The sequence below is a fragment of the Papio anubis genome, chromosome 3 (assembly GCF_008728515.1).
Source record: "Papio anubis isolate 15944 chromosome 3, Panubis1.0, whole genome shotgun sequence".
In the NCBI taxonomy this organism is placed as follows: domain Eukaryota; kingdom Metazoa; phylum Chordata; class Mammalia; order Primates; family Cercopithecidae; genus Papio; species Papio anubis.
Genome location: NC_044978.1, coordinates 115,771,351 through 115,793,905, shown reverse-complemented (window position 1 = coordinate 115,793,905; position 22,555 = coordinate 115,771,351).

Sequence of the window (22,555 nt, the reverse complement as noted above, 5' to 3'; positions counted from 1 at the left end):
ACTGTGAGAGATGATAAAGATGGGCTCACTCAGCTTAATTTTGTTATCCTTGTAGTATTCCTTAAGCTGGAGACTGAAAACCTAAAGGCACATTTAACAGATCCTTTTATAGCTTAGGTTACACACATGACACAGAGTCTACTGATCAGATGCATTCTCATGGGATCTGGCAGCAGAATTCATCCTTATGAGTGAGGGACAAACTTCTGCTCCTCCTGCTGTTTCTGCTGGCAAGCCCAATTGTGAGTATAGTTGTTTTTTGTGTTGATTGTAGCAGAAGTCCCAGGTTCTAGCATTTAGCTTAATGTGTTTCAAGAGACAGGGCATGGGACATTCATTCTATAATCTACTGGCGAAGATTATACAGAAGTTATGTGGCCCTGGAGTCATCAGCTGTGATATTGGCTTCCTGTTTCCTTTCCTTGCTGATTGTGGTAGAGGTAGTAGATCCTCTAGTGAACAAGTTCTGTCAGATTGTTCTGAGAATCATTACTATAAGCTCAACCTAGAACTTGATTCTCTAGGCCAGCACTGTCCAATGGAATGTTCTGTCATGAGAAAATTGTTCTGTGAATCTGTGTTGTCTAATATGGCAGCCACTAGACACTTGTGACTCGATCACTTGAAATGTGACTATTGCAACTGAGGAATTGAATTTTAGTTTTTTTAATTGACTTTTTTTAATTTTAAAAAATAGAAATAGAGACAGGATCTCACCATGTTGCCCAGGCTGGTCTTGAGCTACTGAGCAATCCTCCTGCCTCAGCCTTCCAAAGTGTTGGGATTATAGGCATGAGCCAGTGCACCTGGCCTGACTTTTAATTTTATTTTATTTTAATTAATTTAAGTGTAAGTGACCATGTGTGATTAGTGACTACCATATTGGACAGCACAGCTGAAGACTGTCCAATGATTTATGGCATCTAATTTTCTGAATTAAACTTCTTTCCACTTAAATAAAGTGGTTTCTGTTATTTGCAATTGAACACTGATTAATACAGTAATGCTTACATTTCCCTTAGGTAAATGCATAGAGTGAGGGGAAAGAGGCCATTAATTAATGCCATGGATAAACCTGCTATTGAAAAAATGGTCAGAGGAGGAAATAAATAAAAATAGGAGACAGAGCAACAATAAATAGGAGATGCCAGAGGAATTAGGGCCACAGAAACTAAGGAAGATGAGTGTAAGGAACATGGCTGCACTGTGGCCAAGTGGGCATAGGCTGAGGTAAACATCCTGCATGACTCAGCCAGTTTGGAGTGCAAGCGTTTGACTCCACTTGTTATCACAGCCATGTAGCCATAATACGGGAAGGTCATCCCTTGGCCTTATGCCACTATTGTCTGTTAAAGGAATAATTGCCCTGCTGACACTGTACAGGCACGTTTGTGCCCAGAGAGAGAAAGAGTTAAACTGCTGACCCTGAAGGGAGAGCCAGTCACACAGTTGTGTGTGGGAGCAGCCCGAGCAAGCAGCCCGAGCAAGCAGCCCGAGCAAGCAGCCGAGACAGAGCAGACAGTGTACGAGAACTGCTGATGAGAGAGCTGCTAAATAAAGCCATGTCTCATTTACCTGCTATTTCTCGAATGTTCTTCCAGCTCCCTGACCCCATGCACCCACTCCCCTCAGATCTCAGCTGAGGCTGGAATCTAACCCTGAGCATGACAGAGAGTCCACCAATAAGAAAAGATATTGGACTATAAGGAAAACAATATGGTGTCCAAAGTACAGTGAGCTAAGCAGATGACTATGGAGAACTTAAATTATATCTCTTGGGTGAGTGTGACTTTTTCCCTGTTTTGCATGATTCCCCCAATATCAGTGGGGCTTTGAAACCTTTCTGTGTGCATACTAGTGTGATGTTTGCATATGTCAATATGGAGGGGCCGGGATAATAATTTGTCGTCTGAAGGTTATTCTTCATGTCCCTCAGTAAATACCTATCACTTTCTATAATTCAGTTTCCTATGGAAAAAAATGAGGATAATAATACCCCTTATGAAGAATAAATGAAATGTTGATATTTCATTTATTAAAGGACTTTGCCAGCTGAATAGAGCAGTATGTAATACAAACCATAAATGTCCATCCCAAAGCGAGTCTGAAAGCATTCTCAGATCTCACGTGATACACAGAGCTATCTATAGGAAAGAATGAGTGAGTAAATAGAAGTCTGGTTAGATGAAAACAACAGTATTTGAAAAAAAATCAGTTGACAGATTGAATTTTGATAGGATTAGCGTAGATATCTGAAGAATGTAATCTCATCCAGATGCTAAGAACGTTATACAAAGAAATATGAATTTATAGCAAAGGGCAAGCGGCTTGTGTTTATTCTAAAGTTAATATCTGTCTCAATGTTTTTGATTTTGTCTTCCCTAAGGCAAGCTTTCTTGAGCTAGGCATTCAGAAAAAGGTACATGGAATTCAAAATGAGTCTGCAAATGTCACAAAATAGCCAAGAAACCAGAACAATTTAAGACTGAGGGCAAAATACAATTTTTTTAATACTTAGATAACATACCGAAAAAAGTGACTACACAATCAAAGGAAAAAAATCATGATATTAGAAAATAATAGTTACAACGTATATACTACGATTTTCTTTAGTGTTCTCAACCTCAATTCTGATTTAGACTTTCTATTACTTAGAAAAGAGCAAACTGGGAATCAGAGTAAATTTGAGTTTTTTAACATAATTACTTTAAGACATTTAACACAAGATATTGTAGGTAAAAACTATTTCTCTTCTATTCTCTTCTGAAATCAATCAAAATCAGTATGAAGACTAAAAATAAACAGAGAAAAATAGTCAAAACCATGAATTTTGATAAATATTTGACAAAACAATAGAAATCCTCTTATTTTTACGTAGAAGTTGACAGCAATTTTCTTAAACATAGTTTCTGTGGTTGGAATTCCATATTGATTTGTCTTTCCTAAATAATCTATGTTCATAACATATTGTCTATAATTCCAATTACATAATTGAATAGATTATTACTCTATTTATATAACTGAATAGATTGCTTGTTGTTGTTTTAGTTTGCATTTCCCTGAAAACGTATGATGTGGGATATCTTTTTATATGCATTGCTCTCTGTTAAGGTCTTTGGTCCATTTAATCAAGTGGTTGGTGTCCTTATTGTTGAGTTTTAAAAGTTATTTGTATATTTTGGATAATAGTCTTTTATCAGATATGTCTTTGCAAATCTTTTCCCCCAGTCTGTGGCTTGTCTTTCATTCTCTTGACTCTTTCACAGAGCACACATTTTTCATTGTTAATAAAGTCCAGTTTATTATTTATTTCTTTCATGGATGATATCTTTGGTGTTACAAGTAAAAAGCCATCACCAAGCCCAACATCATCTAGATTTCCTCCTATGTTATCTTCTAGGATTTCTATAGTTTTGCATTTTACGTTTAGGTCTGTGGTTCATTTTCAAGTTAATTTTGGGGAAGGGTATAATAAGGTCTGCATCTAGATTCACTTCATTGCATGTGGATATCCAGTTGTTCCAGCATTTGTTGAAAAGCTTCTCTTTTCTGTATTGTAATACTTTTGCACCTTTGTTGAAAAATCAGTTGACTATATTTATGTGGATCAATTCCTGTGCTCTTTTGATCTATTTGTCTGTTCTTGCATCAATAACACACTGTCTTTATTACTAATTGTGGCTGTATAGTATGTCTTTAAATTAGGTACTATCAGTCCTCCAACTCTGTTCTTCTCCTTTAATACTTTGTTAACAACTATTCTGCATCTTTGCTTGTCCATATAAATTTTAGAATCAGTTCTGCAATATCTCCAAAATATTTTGCTGGGAATTTTATTGGATTGTGTGGAATCTATAGATCAAGTTAGAAAAAAATTGACATCTTGACATTGAGACCTCCTATCTGAGAACATGGGGTATGTCTCCATTTATTTAGTTCTTTGGTTTCTTTCATCAGAGTTTTGTGGTTTTCTTCAAACAGATCTTGTACATATTTTGTTAGATTTATATCTAAGTATTTCATTTGGGGGGGTGCTGATATAAATGACTTTGTGTTTTTAATTTTGAATTCTTCCTGTTCATTGCTAGTATATAGGAAAATGATTGACTTTTGTGTATCAACCTTGTATTCTGCAACCCTGTTACACTCACTTTTTAGTTCCAGGAGATTGTCGGTTCTTTCATATTTCCTACATAAATAATCATGTCATCTGCAAAAAAATACAGTTTTATTGCATCGCTTCCAATATGTATACCTTTTATTTCCTTTTTTGTTTGTCTTATCGTACTAGCTAGTACTATTATTTCTTCCTTAAATGTTTTATATAGTTCTGTACACAACCTTTAAACCTTATTTTGCAGAAAGTTTGTAATTTTAGATTTATTTTTTAAAATAAACACTAATTCAGATTTTATATTTCTTCTTATGTGCATTTTGGTAACTCAGGTGACTTTATGCATATTTGGGAAATTTTATATTTTGTTTTAATTTATTGGCAAAAATGTTTGTAGTAACTCTTTCTATAAATTTAAATACTATAAGTTTTGTGCTTAGCTCACTTTTTCTTTCTGATGGTTACAATTTGTGCTTTCTGTCCTTTCATTATCAGTCTTATGAGGGGCTAACTAGTGTTATTTATCTTTTGGCTTTTAACAAATTCTCTGTGACTACAACTCTGCCTGCTTTTAGGGGCATGTTTAGGAGCACATTGTTATTTTATCATTTGAATGAGAACAGCCCTTGGTATCCTAGATTTTCAATTGCTGTGGGGATATCACCATATTCAGAGTCCTGATTAAACAAGGAGAAATTCCTTGTTTCACTTTGATGTTAACTCACACAGCACTTTTTTAACCACAGAACACATTAGCTTAATGATAATTTTTCATTAAAAATACGTATCGATCATTTATCATATGTCCTGTGCTGGCCAGAAGGGGGCTCTCTTCATTTTAATTAATCGCAGACCCAAGCCAGTGGCACAGACGTCATTTTGAATGCTGTTGTTTACTGTATTGCCTGGAAGAACTCTTAGGAGGGTTGCCCATTTACCAGTAAATGATCTGGTTCCAAAATGACATACATCACTCTGATCATAATCAATGGTTTAAAACTGTCTAGCACATGATCTCATTTAACTAAAAGATGAGCAGAAAGTGAAATATTCCCATATGCTCAAAAGTGAGGAAACCAAAATTATTTGGTAAACAGTACTTATGACTATCAAAGTATACACTTTGATTTCCACCCAGAAAAGAAGTGGAGGATATAAGAAAAATAATGTTCTTACCAATTAGCATTAACTGTTATCTATGCTTATGAATACTTTTGTAAAAATGATCTATATATGTGATTTTTTAAAAGTAGAGGATAAAAACCATTATGTTATCAATAATTATTTCTGGCATAGGAACATCAGTGATATATATATGTTATCTTATGTTCCTTTCAAAGACATTTTTAATAAACATATAGCAATTTTGTTATTAAAAAATAAAGTCCAAACATGAAAAGAAAGAATAGTAAAATTTACCTTGTAGTCAAATGTTCAGTTTTTCTATGTATTTCTCTATTTTTCTCCTTTCATCATCCTGGCTTTAATCAATTTTAACTATGGAGTGCATGTGGAGTGAAAGAAACCCTCAGGCATCAATTCAAAATAAATCAGTGGCCAAAGTACATCATAAAAATTCACTTTCAGTGCAATTTTTTTCCACCATTACACAAAGGAAATAGTGAAGAAAAGCATTTTTCTCTGTTTCAAGTATGCAAAAGGCATTTATAACTAAAATTTCATTGAGATGCGTTCAGGAGAAACATCAAGCATTATAAATGTAACTAATTCATAGTAAAATTAAGAATGACAGCTAAAAATAAAGATAATGTTTTGCATTTGAATAAAAATTGAATTTTATCTACTAAGTGCTTCTTAATGAGTGGTTCACACTGTTATTCACATATAAATATTTAGATTTATAGATTTTTCTTTTAATTAGTGCTTAAACTACAAATAGTGGTGCAAGAAATAGAAATTTCCAATAGATCCTCCTTGTCTTGTGTTAATTGCAAAATAAATCGATGTGCCATTGAATAGGTCTAATCAGGCTTCCTGAGAGGCCAACCTCTAGAGTGCAGTTTTGGGGACAGTCACTGAATAAAATGTGTATTGAGAGAAGACTTTGGAGATCATGACAATTGTAGTATGTGAGCTTCCTAAGAAGTGTCTTATTCTGAAACAATGCAATGATATGTCTTTTTAGTTTTTTAAAAGAAATATAAATTTTTCCCCACATGATCATCTAGTTTTATCTCACATTTGCTGAACATTAAATATTCTCCAGATCACAAGGTCAGGAGTTCGAGATCAACCTGGCCAATGTAGTGAAACCCTGTCTCTACTAAAAATACAAAAATTAGCCAGGTATGGTGGCACACACCTGTAATCCCAACTATTCAGTAGGGTGAGGCAGGAGAATTGCTTGAACCCAGGAGGCGGAGGTTGCAGTGAGCCGAGATCACATCACTGCACTCCAGCACTCCAGCCTGGGCAAAAGAGCAAGACTCCATCTCAAAACAAACAAACAAATAAATAAATAAATATTCTCCCTATCTATGAAGATCTCCAAATATCCATCTAACTTTTCAGCAAAACTAAATGGAGTTAAAGCCAGTTAAATCAGTCAATAAGACAGGATTTAGTCTCTATTAAACTCTTTTCATTATTATCGTATGTGTGTATGGGAGATAGGGAAAGGGGAAGGAGAGAGGCAGAAAGGTAAAGATGGAGAGAGGGAGAGAAGAGGGAGACTGAGAAAGAATTTTAGCTTAATTATAAGACTAAGTTCTACCGCTCTTTGGAGTTCTATGGGCCTCCCTAACTATAGTCTCCATAACAATATCAAACAAATTTACATTCAAGTCCTCTAGGTCTACTACTTCTAAGCTCGGAAAAGTTACTCAAGAGGGAAAATAGCTATTCTTCATTGTTTGAAAATATTAAAATAAAATATATAGCATAGTTATTTTGGTACCTAGTATAAACTAAGTACTCAATAAATTTTATCTACATGCTACCAATAAAAATGGTCATAATTGTTATTATTATTATTATTTGAGACAGGGTCTTGTTCTGTTGCCCAAGTTAGAGTGCAGTGGCACTTGACGGCTCACTAGAGCCTCAATCCCCCAGCTCAAGCAATTGTCTCACCTCAGCCTCCCAAGTAATTGGGACCACAGGCATGTATCAGCATGCCCAGCTTTAAAAAAAAAAAAAAAAAAAGTAGAAACTGGGTCTTACTATATTGCCCAGGCTTGTCTCTAACTATTTTTATTTTTAACAGGCTGTAAATATTCTTGGTGGCTTCTGTTGCGACAAAGAATACATGCATTTTTTGAGTCTGTTCATACTTATTACCTTGATTGAAGAGCAACATTCAGTAGCCTCAAACTCCTTTTTCAGAAAAAAAAAAAAAAAAAAAAAAAAAACATTTCAAATTTTTTTTTTTATTTTTAAAATAAATTAAAAAAAAAAATAAAAAAGCAAAAAAACCTTTTTCAAAAAAAAAAAAAAAAAAAAAAAAAAAAAGCTTTCCAATTTATTGTATTAGCTTTAGATACAATTCAACAAAATATAGAACAGGAACTTTTAGTTTTGCCAAGAATATACAATAAGGATTTATCCACAAACCATGAAAGAAAATGAGTATACATTTCTATAAGAATCTAGAAAGAATTTCCTGTAGATTTCTGCTAGAAGTCATATGGTCTATAGGGTCTGTTCTGTTTGTAGGAGATAGAGTATCCCACTTCCTCCAGGGACCTCAAGGATTCTCTAGTGGAACCATGAGGTAAGAGGCTAGATGTATTTATCTGAATAGATTCCAGTTCTATAAGACATGCTTTATTTTTTATTTATAGGTAGAAAGGTTACATTTTCATCAGCTCTTTCCAATAAATCTCTGACAAATCAGCATGCCAACAAACACTTCCTTAATTCCCTATATTAATCTTAAACCATATTTAATAAGTGACAATACAAATGCCTTGTAAAGACATTTTTAAGAGGCACTCAAGCAAATGTATGAATATAGTTATTATACTGAGATCATGCAAAAAGAACCTACAATATACTAAGGATCAGGGAAGCATACTTATATTGAATGTTCAAAGTAATGTGTTTCTGAAGAAATTCTCTTGTCCATATTGATCATAAATCTATTACCATGGTCTCTTTTATTGTACCTGCCAGAAATGTACTTTTGTTTTTCTTCTCCTTAATCTAGTTTCTAGAAATTAAATTGATTTTGCTTCATATCACTGCACCACTTGAATGCTTCTAGGATCAGAATTTCTCTGGCAATTTTTCTGTTGTCAGATTGGAGCATATCTTGCCACTGTGTTCCAACATTGACTCTAACATGATGGCAATTGTCTGTAATAGTTTTCATCACTAAACTGTAATTAGAGGAACCAGAAATTGAAGTCATATAAATTTTATACTGCTTAGACTATATCATGCTCAGTTTTGCTCAAGAAATCATTCCTATATAAAAATAAATAAATAAATAGAACCAGGGGATCATCCAATCCTTGAAAAAGTAATTACTGAGCACTTGTGCAGTACTAGGCTCTGTAACTACAAAGATGAATAAAGCCACAGTCCCTGGCCTGGATTACTCATGGCATCATGGAGTGGATTGAACAAGGAAGGGAATGTAATCATAGACTGTTTTTTGATGCACACTATATTGTAAGCCATTAAATAATCCAGTTTATTATTGAATCTGAGCAGCAAAAAAATTAAAGGGTAAAGGGGGGTCACAAAATATAAGTAAGAATTGTCAATAATTCTATACTCTAAGAATGATGCTAAATGGTTTTTTTGTTTGTTTGTTTGTTTGTTTGTTTGTTTGTTTTGAGAGGAAGCTTTGCTCCTGTTGTCCAGGCTGGAGTGAAATGGCGTGATCTCAGCTCACCGCTACCTCTACCCCCCGGGTTTAATCCTCCCGAGTAGCTGGTGTTACAGGCATGTACCACCACACCCGGTTAATTATGTATTTTTAGTAGAGATGGGGTTTCTCCATGTTGGTCAGGCTGGTCAGGTGATCTAACCGCCTTGGTGTCCCTAAGTGCTGGGATTACAGACGTGAGCCACCGTACCCGGCCAGTGTTTTAAATGTAATATTTTCAGTAATACCTATTGCAACATTATAAAACAGAGATCATTCTTATTTAATAAATGAAGAAACTAGGACTCAGATGTTTAAGTAGCTTGTCCAAAATCACAAAGCTAGATTGGGAATCGAACTGAAGGCTTGGGGTAGTAATAGGAGAAAATGAACTAGGTTCCAATCTTTGCAATTGTTTGCGAGTACAGAAGAGGAGTAAAAATAAGCCACCAAAATAAGCACAGAAAGCACAGTAGTCACTCCATCCACTGTATCTAATATTTAGATAGCTGAATTGTGATTTTCTGGTTTCTCTCTCTTTTTAACCAGATCAGGAGCTTTTTGAGAGCAATAACGTTGTCATGCTCATTTTTATACTTCTTTGCCTTGAATTCTGCTAAAAAAAAAAAAAGGGCTGTAAAATGAATATTGAATGGTTATTGACTCAACCACTTTTCATGTATCCTATTTAGGAGCTATATTTCAAAATAGTCACTTCAAAGAGGAAATACCAGTTTCAGAAGGCCAATTCTTAGCTCATAACTCTATTCTACAGTAATACATAAGTGTATAACTGAAATACAGCATACCAGTTTAAGTTTCACAGCAAAAGAAAGATAAATGTCCTGCGGATATATAAGAATCAAGTTAATTTATTTAATTTTATATTTATTGCATGTAACACTCACTATGTTAAAAATTTACTCAAAAGTTAAATATGTTAAAAATGCATGATGTTAAAGCTCTAAATGTTTATTAGACAAAGAAAGACTACATATTTTTCCCATTCTCAATTCTCCCCAATGCCATTTGCATTGCAAAAATAATCAGATTCAAATTGTTAAGAAGTTCTTATAGCCAGGATTTTCATCTCTCAAAATTATAGAATTCAAGTAAATATCTCTACAGTTCCCTGTAGTTCTGGATTTTATTATTCCCACTGTAATTTTGAATCCATCAATAAACATATCAATTTGCATATCAATTAACATTTTGTTGCACTATATCTATGAATAAATCAAGAAAAAAAGAGCTTTTTCTGTCTTAAATTACTTCACAGTGTAGTTATGGAAGCCAACTCTCTCAGTCCATTTACTGCTGCTATAACAGAATATTTGACATCAGGTAACTTATTATAAACATTGGAAATTTATTTCTTATAGTTCTGGAAACAGAAGTCCAAGATCAAAGGGCCTGCATCTGGTAAGGAACTTCCTGCTGTGACATCCCATGGCAGAAGACAGAAGGACAAGAGTGTACAAGAGAGCAAGAGTGAAAGAAAGCTAAACTCTTCTCTTTTATCAGAAACCCACTCTTGCAATCACTAACCCATACCCACAATTATGCTATTAATCCGTTCATAAGGGCAGAACCCTCACCACCTAATTACCACTTAAAGGCCCCCCTTTTCCACCTAGTTGCATTGGGGTTTCAGTTTCCAACATATGAACTTTGAGGAACACATTTAAATCATAGCACCAGCAAACTGAAAACATGAGTGAACTACAACATAGAGAATATGGTAAAGTTTGAGAATAAAAGAGTTAAAGGAAAACAGGAGAGTCCCAAACGATGGTGAATTTAGGAAGGCTCCAAAGGGGGAAAAAAAACAATCATTAAACTTAAACTAGGTCTTGGAACATAAACAGGAATATGCCAGGTGACAGACAGGAGGAAAGATATCCTTGGCAAAAGGATCGGAATGCACAAAGTCAGAGAGGCAAGGTGAGGAAGCCCATGGAGACGTAAAAGATTAGGTTTTGTGCCATTCTGAGCAGTCATTTCACTTGGTAGCAGGCCTTACTCATTTCTTGCATATAACAGAAAATATTTTTCTTATCGAATTTTAAGCCTTAATAGATTTCAAAAGAAGAGAAAGCCACAGAGCTGTAGACATGGCTTTCCAATACTTTCCCAATTTACCCAGAGATGAAGCAACAGTGTCACCCCAAGAATGGACATGTGTGCTGGTGTAGAAGTTTGCCCTGCCAATTCTCCTTGCAGAGCCACACAGCTGTTACATTAACTAATAGGGGAAGCATTTCTGCCAGCCTTTCTTATTCTCCCTTTCATATCAAAACCTGTATTGACAATCCAGAATGAGTTTACCAAATAGTCAAGACTTCTCTCTGTGGAGGGACAAGCTGCACTATACATCCTGATGTGGCCACATAAGACACTAATTCATTCAATGCGCTACTATGTACCAGACCTATGCTTGGTGCTACAGCCACGGGGCACTGGTAACATTTACAGGGTATTGGGGGAATACAGACAACTAAACAGAAAATCACAGTATTACATGCAAGTTTAGAGAAATCAGTAAATGTTTCCCAGAGAAAGTAATAATGTCCCACTAAACTGGGACCTGAATATGTGGTTATAGATCTGCCAGGAAAAGAGATATGTGGAGGAGAGAAAGAAACAAAATAAACAAGTTTACCTGGTCAGTGAAAAAGCATTCAAATCAATTACTTGACATTAAAATGGAAGAGTCATTTAGCTGATTTTTTTTAATAGTCTGGCTTCAGTTAGGCAACAACTATGTAGAGGCACATGGTAAGCACTAAGGAATACAGTGGTCTGTAATGAAGGCTACTACAGTCCAACAAAAGTATACAACGTAAAAAGATATATCCATAAACAAATGTACAGAGTGACATCAGCAGTAAGAAATGCATTTTACAGGATCCAGGGTTGTCCAGAACATGGAGTCTTTTCTAGAGACACAGTTTAGTTCACCTGCAGAGTCTTAACCCAAACTCTTCCTGGCTTAAATGTCCTAATTGCTATGTGGAGAATGGAAAAGGAAAGAAAATTATACCCATCACGTTATTATACTCTGAAATAGTCATAAAAAATCTAAATTGATATCTGTTTTAGGACTTGAATTCTCTTTGGTACTTTTGAATTACTCCCCAAGTGACAGAGAAGTAGGGTGACAATATAATTTATTATTTGAACCGAGATGATATTATGAGTTAAAAGAGTCGACATTAATAATTAGGCTAGTGAAAGAGAAAGGCAGTGGGACAAACCAAGGCATATGATCCTCTTTAGATAAGAAAAGTTATTTGCAATGAATATGTAGTGGCAAAAACTTTAGAGATTGCATTTTAACTAGAACTAAACATTACCTATAATAATATATTTTAGAGCATTGATAAACTACATTTACAAATCACTGTACAAGCCAAGACGATATCTAAATTCCATAGCTAAGTTATCAATGTCAAAAGTATAGTGAAGTGTGCCAATATATAAGTTTCGAGCTGTGCTTTAGTTACCTACCTTATCAGGAAACAATCATTGTTCTCTTAATTTTAAGAAAAGTAAAAATGAATATGTTTAAAATGCATCATATTAAAATGTGTGCAATTACTTAATTAAAAATATTAATTTTTAATGATTTCTCTATACTGACATGTATATCTGAATTGTAGCTGACCTTATTTAATATATTCAAATAGCTTATATGCATATTAATAAAACATTATAATAAAAAATCAATATATATATATTTACAAATTAATGGGATCTTTACATACGTTAAATTTGTTTTGGTGTAATATTATAGGTTTTAAATTTCATTTGCATTTCAATCCCTGGCATGCAGATATCGAAGCTAAACCAGTCTTCGTTGTAATGAAGTTCATGTTTTGATTGTGTTTCATGCTTAGTTCTATGGCTGTAAGGAGGTTACAGCAAATTAGCCCCGGGGCACTAATATCAGTGGTTCTAAAGCAGACATTTTTTTTCAAATAAGCAGGTTTTTTCTTTTACATAATTTGTACTTATATCAAAGAATACTTAGAGTTTTAAAAGTTGAAAGGCACTAGTCAGCTTATAAACATTAAGACAGGCAGGCTCTGTCTCATGCCTCCCACTTTCCAGTTCTTTTAGCCAAAAAGTCCTCATATGAAACAGTTTTTTCTTTTTTTTAACTTTAAGTTCAGGAATGCATGTGAGGATGTGCGGGTTTGTTACATAAATGTATGTCATGGGGGTTTGTTGTACAGATTATTTCATCACCCATGTATTAGGCCATTATCCACTAGTTACTTTTTCTAATCCTCCCTCCTCTCACACTCTACCCTCTGATAAGTCCCAATGCGTGTTGTTCCCCTCTATGTGTCCATGTGTACTCATTGTTTAGCTCCCACTTATAAGTGAGAACATGCAGTATTTGTTTTCCTGTTCCTGAGTGAGTTTGCTAAGTATAATGACCTTCAGCTCCATCCATGTTCCTACAAGCTTGCATTCAATAACTAGTCCATAAAAAATGAGGGTGCTCCAGGCGAGAGTCAAGCGCTGACCTATGTGACCCCCAAATGCCAGACATGCAGGTCATACTTTTCATGGGACGTCAATCCCAAGTGACCCTCATTTAGCTTGAGGTCAGGAGATTCCCTTAAAATAAAAAATTCTTCATGCACCATTTTCCTCGTAAATAGACCAGTGATAGTATAAAGAGGGGAAGAAGAGGATTTGGATATCTTTTAGCAAGTCTGGCAATGTATGCAACATTTCTTTTTCTTGTTCATAAAAAATTTACCAGCTATTGAATGCGAGCTACTTATAGGGAAAAGGCATAACCCTTAAGTCATGCTGCTTCCTTTGGCCATGGCAATTACTGGTGAAAAACTCAGCTATAAGTTGGTAGCAAGCGATACTCCAAGCAGTTGGGGTAATGAAAGCCTTAGTACAAAAGAGAGAATCTGAGCAACCCACATTTACTATACACCTTGACTAGAAGCCTCTGCAGTACACTGTTATCTGGCTTTGCTGATGCATTTGAAGATGCCTCTCAGCTCCAATCCACAGTATAGGCTAAAACCATGGAAACATACATCCTTTCCCCACCACTAATATACATACAGATCTGTTCCCATGACCACCTTCTCTCCTTGCTTTGACATTAGCGGCAAATCCAGACAGCTTTCACTCTCAGGGTGCTCCAGGCAAAAGTCAAACACTGACCTGTGTGACCCCCAAACTCTAGACATTCAGGTCATACTTTTCATGGTGACCCTAATCCCAAGTGACCCTCATTTAGCTTGAGGTCAGGAGAGTCCCTTAAAATAAAAATTTCCACATGCACCATTTTTGTTGTAAATAGACCAGTGATAGTATAAAGGAGGGGAGAAGAGGATTTGTCTATCTTTTAGCAAGTCTGGCAATATATGCAACACTTCTTCATTTCTTTTTAAACGGGATAAACAGTAAATCTTCATGACTTGTCTTAAAAATAAAATAAATAAATAAATAAATAAATATTTAAAAAAATAAACAAAAAGGGCAGTTACAGAGGGAAAAGCTTAAACACTAAAGAATTCCAAGATACTGTTCATTTTTATTGATACATTCTTAGATAGTATGTATGGGTATGAATTCAGATAGCCTATACTAAAGAAATATAAATATAATTTTGAATAGGCTGATTATTATATTTATTGGAGTATCAATTCAATATGCTGACCTAGAAGCTAGAATTTATTCTAATTCATCACTCCTTTAGTTAGCTAGAACCTGGACTCAGTGCTTTGTGATGCCAGAAATTCTTTAGTATAATAGAGGAAGAAATTCAATGACTGTAAAAGAGGGAAATTTAGAAATAGATTTCTGATTCGTGACCTGTGCATCTATCTCGTTACTGTATACACTAGGGGAACCCAGTGGACACAACCTTCACCAAACATTAGGAAGTGTCATGGGAAAGACAGTATCAGCATCATGAAAAGACGGATAGGAGTAAGGGGATCACGAAATTATAGAGTCAGAGTTAGGCTTAGCCTTCTGATAAAGTTGTATTTATAAAAGTCTATAGGATCAAAGTTACAAAATGAATGGATTGGCCTGATAAATGTCTATATATACCAGCTTATCTAGAACAGTTTCAGCTGATAATGTGGTGGTCCCTGAGTAATTATTAGCAACAGCCCCTGTTACATTTAAACAGTCTCAGTTTCCTTGTTAAATTATAGATCATCTGGTCAAAAGGGATGTTTGGCCTTTATTGGGTAATATAGCTTGATTTCTGTTAATCAGATACATCCACATGAAATTTCTATTCAGAATTTCGTTATGTCAAACATGTACTGAGTAGAGCGCATCCATTTTTTAGTATGAATCCCAGCCAAGACACTATGGATTTGTAACCAGCAGCAACACTAACATCTGGATTCAGCTGCTCCCTCGTGTGACAAAAGTTCTGGAAACAGCAGCAACAACAACTTTTGATTACAGCAGACATCTCCCTTCACAATCGAGTTATGTGTTACGGTTTCAGAATTCTTCTAGGTAAAGGGCCCACCTAGGATCTGTTACTTCAGCCCCCCGACAATTCTGTTAGCTATCTACATGGTGTGTTTAAACTTATAATAGTGTACTCAGCGTCACAACCTGAAACCCTGATAAAACACACACACACACACACACACATACACACACCACATATAATGATATAAAAACTTACCAAGTATTGATCTAGGTGCTGGGGATACAGACTAGAAAAGGACATGGAACTCACATTGTAGAGAGTGGAGACAGTCAGCAAACAAATAAACAAAATAAATGTTTCAGATAGTTAAAAGTGCTATAAACATTTTGAAAAGTTCGTCGGCCTGAAAATGATTGTGGGTAACCAGCAGCTATTTAACACGAGATATCTATGAAAGGGCTCAAAAGGATGTGAGCTTATGGCAGAAGCACACAAAGATTTGGAGGGAATGTTTTAGGAAGGCAGAACAAATTATTAACAGCATGAATAAAGGCTCTGGGGTTTAAATAAACTTGGTATGATTGAGGAAGACAAAAGTGCAGATGAAGCATAGTGAAGGAGGGGTATGGGAATAAGAGACAATGGTATGAGCCAGAATACATAAGGACTTACAGATCATGGTAAGGAATATGCAGTTTGTTTTAAGTGTGATAAGACACTGTCGGAGGTTTTTAAATAGAATGTGACATACTCTGACTTATTCATTCATTAAACAAATATTTGAGTGACTAGAATATTGCAGGCATAATTTTAGGGCCCAGGGATACAACAATGAACACAACCAAACAAAAATGTGTACGCCAGGGAGCTAAAACTTTACTAGGATAGTAAAGAAAATAAAATATAAATATAAATATAAATAATGTAATATGGCAGAAGGTAACAAGTGCCATAAATAAATATATGTCAAAAATTGTGACTAAATAATCAGACAAGAAAACAAAAACAAAGTCATACGACTTGGAAAGGAAGCCTTAGTACACTACTGTAAGTGTACTAAGGACACTGAATACACTATTATAAGTTTAATATATCTGTAATTTATTTTTATTAGCAAGTTAAAGATGTAAAATAAGATTCGTATAGTAATAGAAGAACCGGAAAGTGTTGGATAAAATTAAACTAACATCCATGGTAGAAATTCCAATTAGATAGTAATAAAATAGCAAGCATCAAAATGATCTTGGAAGTTTTCTTTCTTATTATTCCTCGATCACAGTTCTCTTTCTTTTATTCTTAGTTTTCTAAATGAATATTTCCCTAGGTGAAGAAACTCATTACCCAAGTGGGAAAATGAGAACTTCTAAGTGTTTCTGCCACGTATTTCTTGTATTTCTTTTAAACTAGAGACAAAGAAATAACATTAAAGCAATCCAAGTTTAAGGAGTCATGTAGATTGATGTCAATAAAATGTTGGCAAGATGAACACAAATACTGAAAGTGGAATAGAAATTGTAAGGGCTCACTGATTAAGCAAACGGTGGGGGATCAGTCACATTTGTGCCCATGGATTGTTGTTGTTGTTGTTGTTTTTCATCCTTCCTAAGGGAAAATATAAAACACAGCATTAAATACATGTAGTTTTATAAAGAAGTTACTTGCTTTGCATTTGAAAGTTTGAGGTCAAAATGATGTCATGAAAATGAAAGGACTGAGAAGTTAAGTACATATGTCCACTGTGTTCTTCAAAGCCAAAAGTTACAATCATCCATAAAAGCAGGGTTTATTTCCATCTGACATTAACCTGTCCATTCTTTATTTATTTTATTTTATTTTTATTTTTTTTGAGACGGAGTCTAGCTCTGTTGCCCAGGCTGGAGTGCAGTGGCACAATCTCAGCTCACTGAAAGCTCTGCCTCCCCGGTCCACGCCATTCTCCTGCCTCAGCCTACCGAGTAGCTGGGACTACAGGCGCCCACCACCATGCTTGGCTAATTTTTTGTATTTTTAGTAGAGGCGAGGTTTCACCATGTCAGCCAGGATGGTCTCAATCTCCTGACCTTGTGAGTTTCTTGGATGTTTGTATTTTTCATCAAATTTGGCAAGCTTTTAGACATTATTTCCTTAAATATTCTCCCCTCCACTTTCTGTCACTTTTCCTTCTGGGATTCCCATAATGTACATGTTGGTCTGATTGATTTTGCTTAACAGGTCCCTTACACTCTCCTCAGTTTTCCTTAATCTTTTTTCTTTCTGTTACTCAGATCCAATAATATCTATTGTCCTATATTCAAGTTTACTGAGTCTTCTACCTGCCCAAATATTCATTTCAATCCCTCTACTGACTTTTTTCATTTTAGTTATTGTACTTTTCACTTCCAGAATTTCTTGTTGCTTCTTTTTTTTAGTTTTCTATCCCTTTACTGGTGTTTTTACTTTGTTTATTATTATTTTCTAGACTTTTTCCATGTCTGGCTTTAAGTATCTTCAAGACAGTTATTTTGAAGTCTTTGTGTAGTAGATCCATCATCTGGCCCTTTACACTGACAATTACTGTTAGTTTATTGTTTTTCATTGAATGGGCCACACTTTCCCGTTTCTTTGTATGCCTTGTGATTTTCTGCTGAAAACTAGACATTCAAATTTATTACCATGCTAATTCTAGATATCATATTCTCCATCACCCTCAAGGATTTGCTGGGTGCGTTTGTGTCTCTGTGTGTGTTGTTTTGTTTTGATTGTTGTAAACTGTTTATTTGCTGAGAATCAGACTAATGCATTAAGTTTAAGTGTTCTTGGGTCTTAGCTTACATCTTTCTTTTGACATGCACAGTGACTTTACTTTCTCTGTATATGTCGTTGTTTTTAAAATATCCTTGTCTTTAATTGCTGGCTCTCAAAAGGGAAAAATAAAAATGAAGGGAAATAAAAAGAATATCCTTTAAGTCCTCTGGATATAACTTTAGCTGGAAGATGAGACGCTTGTAACTATGAAGGAAGGTGCAAAAACAACAGCCATTTCCTCTTTGTCTATATTTCTGTGATAAGAAGCAGCCATCAGCTATCAGCGCACAGATCCCCAGTATTTGGATAACAAGGTCATTTTGCTCATGATGGCTCTTCAAGCTGCATGCAAGTTGCCCCAGAATGAAGGCACAACTTCCTGCCATATGGCATGGGTTGGGAGATGGGTAGTTACTACTGTGCTAAGCACTGAAATCGACTGAAATTAACCTCAATTTGCATCCAAGTTTTTCTCTGCAAGTTGCAAGCCTTTTATAGGCTCCAGAGTTTCAAAAATAGCTACAATAGACAGATTCTGCCACTGCAGTTATTGTCTAGGTGAGAGGACAGAATATTGGTGCTTTCTACTCTGCCTTCCTCCCAGAATCCTCCCCTCAGATCTTAAATAAATAATTTTGTGTGCTCTAACTCCTATGTAGGTGCTAAGCACATAGTAAGATTTCAATAACTATTTACTGAGCAATTTTTGCTACTCAGAAAGTAAAATGAAATTCTTAATAGAAATTTTAATTATTTATTTTGTTCCAAGTTTGTCATTTGTGATAATATTAAATTCCCTTAATGGATGTGCCTAGCACAGTGCTTAATACATATATTTCTTATAATCCTCACAAAAATCTGGGGAGATACTTATTATTATTATTATTGTTATTATTTTTAATAGATGGAGCTTTGCTCTTGTTACCCAGGCTGGAGTGCAATGGCGCATCTTGGCTCACTGCAACCTTTGCCTCCCAGGTTCAAACGATTCTCCTGCCTCAGCCTCCCGAGTAGCTGGGACTACAAGCATGCACCACCACACTTAGCTAATTTTGTATTTTTGTAGGCAAAAACTCAGTTGTATGTAAGAAAAACCAATCCCCCCTGTGGAAGAGAAAGAGCTAAATTCCTTTAAAAATTGACTGCATGTTTTCCTGTGGCTAGTGAGCCTTATCTCTCCCTTTCCCAGGCATTATGAAGACTCTGTTTCTCTAGCTGTGCAGCTGCAAGGTCACTAAACAGATCATCTCAAGTCATAAGACATGTTGTTCCTTGAAAAGTAAGAAATAATGTAATGCATGTCTTAATTGAATAACTGTCTTTGTTTCTCGCTTCTGTAAAATGCTTCCCACTGCACAGATCTCCTCTAACCCCACGAAATGCTTAAAAGGTAACGGTACTCTTTGTTCGGGGCTCAGTCCTTTGGATGTTAATCCGACTGGATCAGTGCACCTAAATAATTAAATAATTCCTCCTCAACCCCTCAGTCTCTCTGGTTCCTTAATTATCCTGCTGCATTTTTAGTACAGATGGGGTTTCACTATGTTGGCCAGGCTGGTCTCAAACTTCTGACCTCAGGTGATCCACCTGTCTTGTCCTCCAAGCCACTTATTATTATTCTTAGTTTACTCAGAGAGAAATCAACTACATTTCTCAGGCTTGCACATCTAGCAAAGGTTTTCAAACACAGATCAGAGTTCTGGAATTTAAAATTTTTATTGGAAAGAATCACTATTCCAGGCTGAGATCTCAGGGTATTTATACATTGTCCTAATTAATGTATCACAAAGTATTTTACAGGGAATAACTTTACTTTTACCAATAAAGTATTTAATTTTATCAACATAGGGCAGATATAACAGAGTAAAACACCTGAGAAATGTAATCACTTTATTTTACCACATCTCACTGATAACATCTGCATGCAACCTTGTCTGTAAATCTCTCTTTAGAGTCCTATTTACCAACTCCAAACAGTATTTAGTCTAAATTTGTAACTGAAATTTACAACATAAGTAATGCCTATACCAAAGCCAAGAATCATATTTTAAAGAGACAATGAATTTTGACTTCTACCTTGCAAACACATCAACTACCCAACTTTCTATAAAGAGAATCACACACATGCACACATATGTTCATTGCGGCACTATTCACAATAGCAAAGACTTGGAATCAACCCAAATGTCCATCAGTGACAAACTGGATTAAGAAAATGTGGCACATATACACCATGGAATACTATGCAGCCATAAAAAAGGATGAGTTTGTGTCCTTTGTAGGGACATGGATGCAGCTGGAAACCATCATTCTCAGCAAACTATCGCAAGAACAGAGAACCAAACACCGCATGTTCTCACTCATAGGTGGGAACTGAACAATGAGATCACTTGGACTCAGGAAGGGGAACATCACCCACTGGGGCCTACTATGGGGAGCAGGGAGGGATTGCATTGGGAATTATACCTGATGTAAATGATGAGTTGGTGGGTGCTGACGAGTTTTGATGGGTGCAGCACACCAACATGGCACAAGTATGCATATGTAACAAACCTGCACATTGTGCACATGTACCCTAAAACTTAAAGTATTAAAAAAAAAAAATCACTATGAGTCATTTACGCATCCAAAATAAGTTTCAAACTTCTATATTTAAATATTTTAAACATAAGTCAAGAGTTAAACCAGGAGACTTTCACTGTGCCTGTATTTAGAAAGAATTCTTAAATTAAATTTGCTAAAGAGCTGATAAAATTGGTGAATACAATCTGTCACAAACTAGATATTGAGTTTGAGTGGTCATCAAAAAAACCCTATGAACCACATAAACATAGCTGGATGCATTAACTAATGTTCTTCCCACATCATCACATTCCTGGCAATTTTTCACCAAACTCTCATTGTATAGACTTTTCTCTCATAAAATTAGATATATAATGTTTATAATCAAATACTCTAAATTACTCATCAGCTCAATATGACTTTCTAAGGAATGATGAATGTCTCAAATGTACTTTGTGTTCTAGACATCTACAAAATTTATCCTTTACAGCTCAGAATTTTTCGTATTAATATATTTAACAGCGATTTTGGGAGAAGAAGAAAACTCATTATCTGCAGACCTTTTGAGACACAAATGAAAACTGAACTAAAATTAGAATGGTAGTAAAAAATGATCTAAAAGTCTTCTCAATTCTTAGATTATCTATCAATACCTGTTGAATTTTTAATGTCTGCATAGTACCCAATAAATTAAAAAGTTAAACAAATATTTTCTTTAAAAGGTTTTATTTATGCAACAATTCAAAATTAAAAATGGGTTCCCAATGTACAAAGAGATGATTTCCCTTTCTTCTCTTTAGCATACCAGTAGGCATGCTTTTGTCCCAACCCTTCTATAACTCTGGACTTGATTTCAACATTAAGAAACAAATAAGATATTTTTAAATATCTCCCCCTAAGTGCCTAAGATGCATCTAAAACGTAATGTTCTGCAAAGGGAACTATTGATCTTCACCTTGCTTATAATCCTGCTTCCTCCAACCTTACACATCTCAGTAAATGGTACCAAACCAAAATCCAGAATTCAGATTTAATTCATCTCTTTCTTACAAGACCCATATCCAAGCACATTGCTAAGATTTGTCACTTTTCACATTAAAATAGATTTGAATTTGCTCAGGCCTCTGTCTCCATCTCCGCCACTCTCAAACTGGGCAGACAAATTCTCAAATTCTTCAATTGTTTTTCTCTTCTGGTCTTGCACTACTCCACCACCCGTTCTTCATACAACAGCAAGTATGATATTCTTGAAATATACATTAGTTTCTATCACTCGTGTCAATGAATTTGAATACAACACAAGCTGCCTACTGTGTACTGTGAGGTCTTTCATACTGTGGACCCTTTCATCCTCTCGAAACTCCTCTCAGCTACTTCCCTACTCGCTACACACAACCACCCTTTCCTTCTTTCAATTTCTTAAATATGTCAGACTCTCTGCTACTTACTGTCTTTTTTATACTTGCTGATTTTCTGCTATTCACTGAAAAACATGCAGAAAACAAGACATTTACCTTCAAAAAAAGAGAAAAAAAAAAGCATCAACAAACTTGATAGCTAACCTGTCAAGAAATGGTGGAAGATAAAAGACAATGGAATGGCACTTTAATGTGTTAAAAGAAAATAACTGCCAACATAGAATTCTACAACTTGAGAAAATATTATTCCAAAATGATGGTGAAAAAAAGGCATTTTTATACAAAAACTGAAAGAACTTTTTCTTAGCATACTTGCACTGAAAGACAATCTAAAAGCAGTTCACAAGGCAGAAAGAAAATGAACTTATCTGGAAATATGAAAATGTAAGATAGAATAAGATACA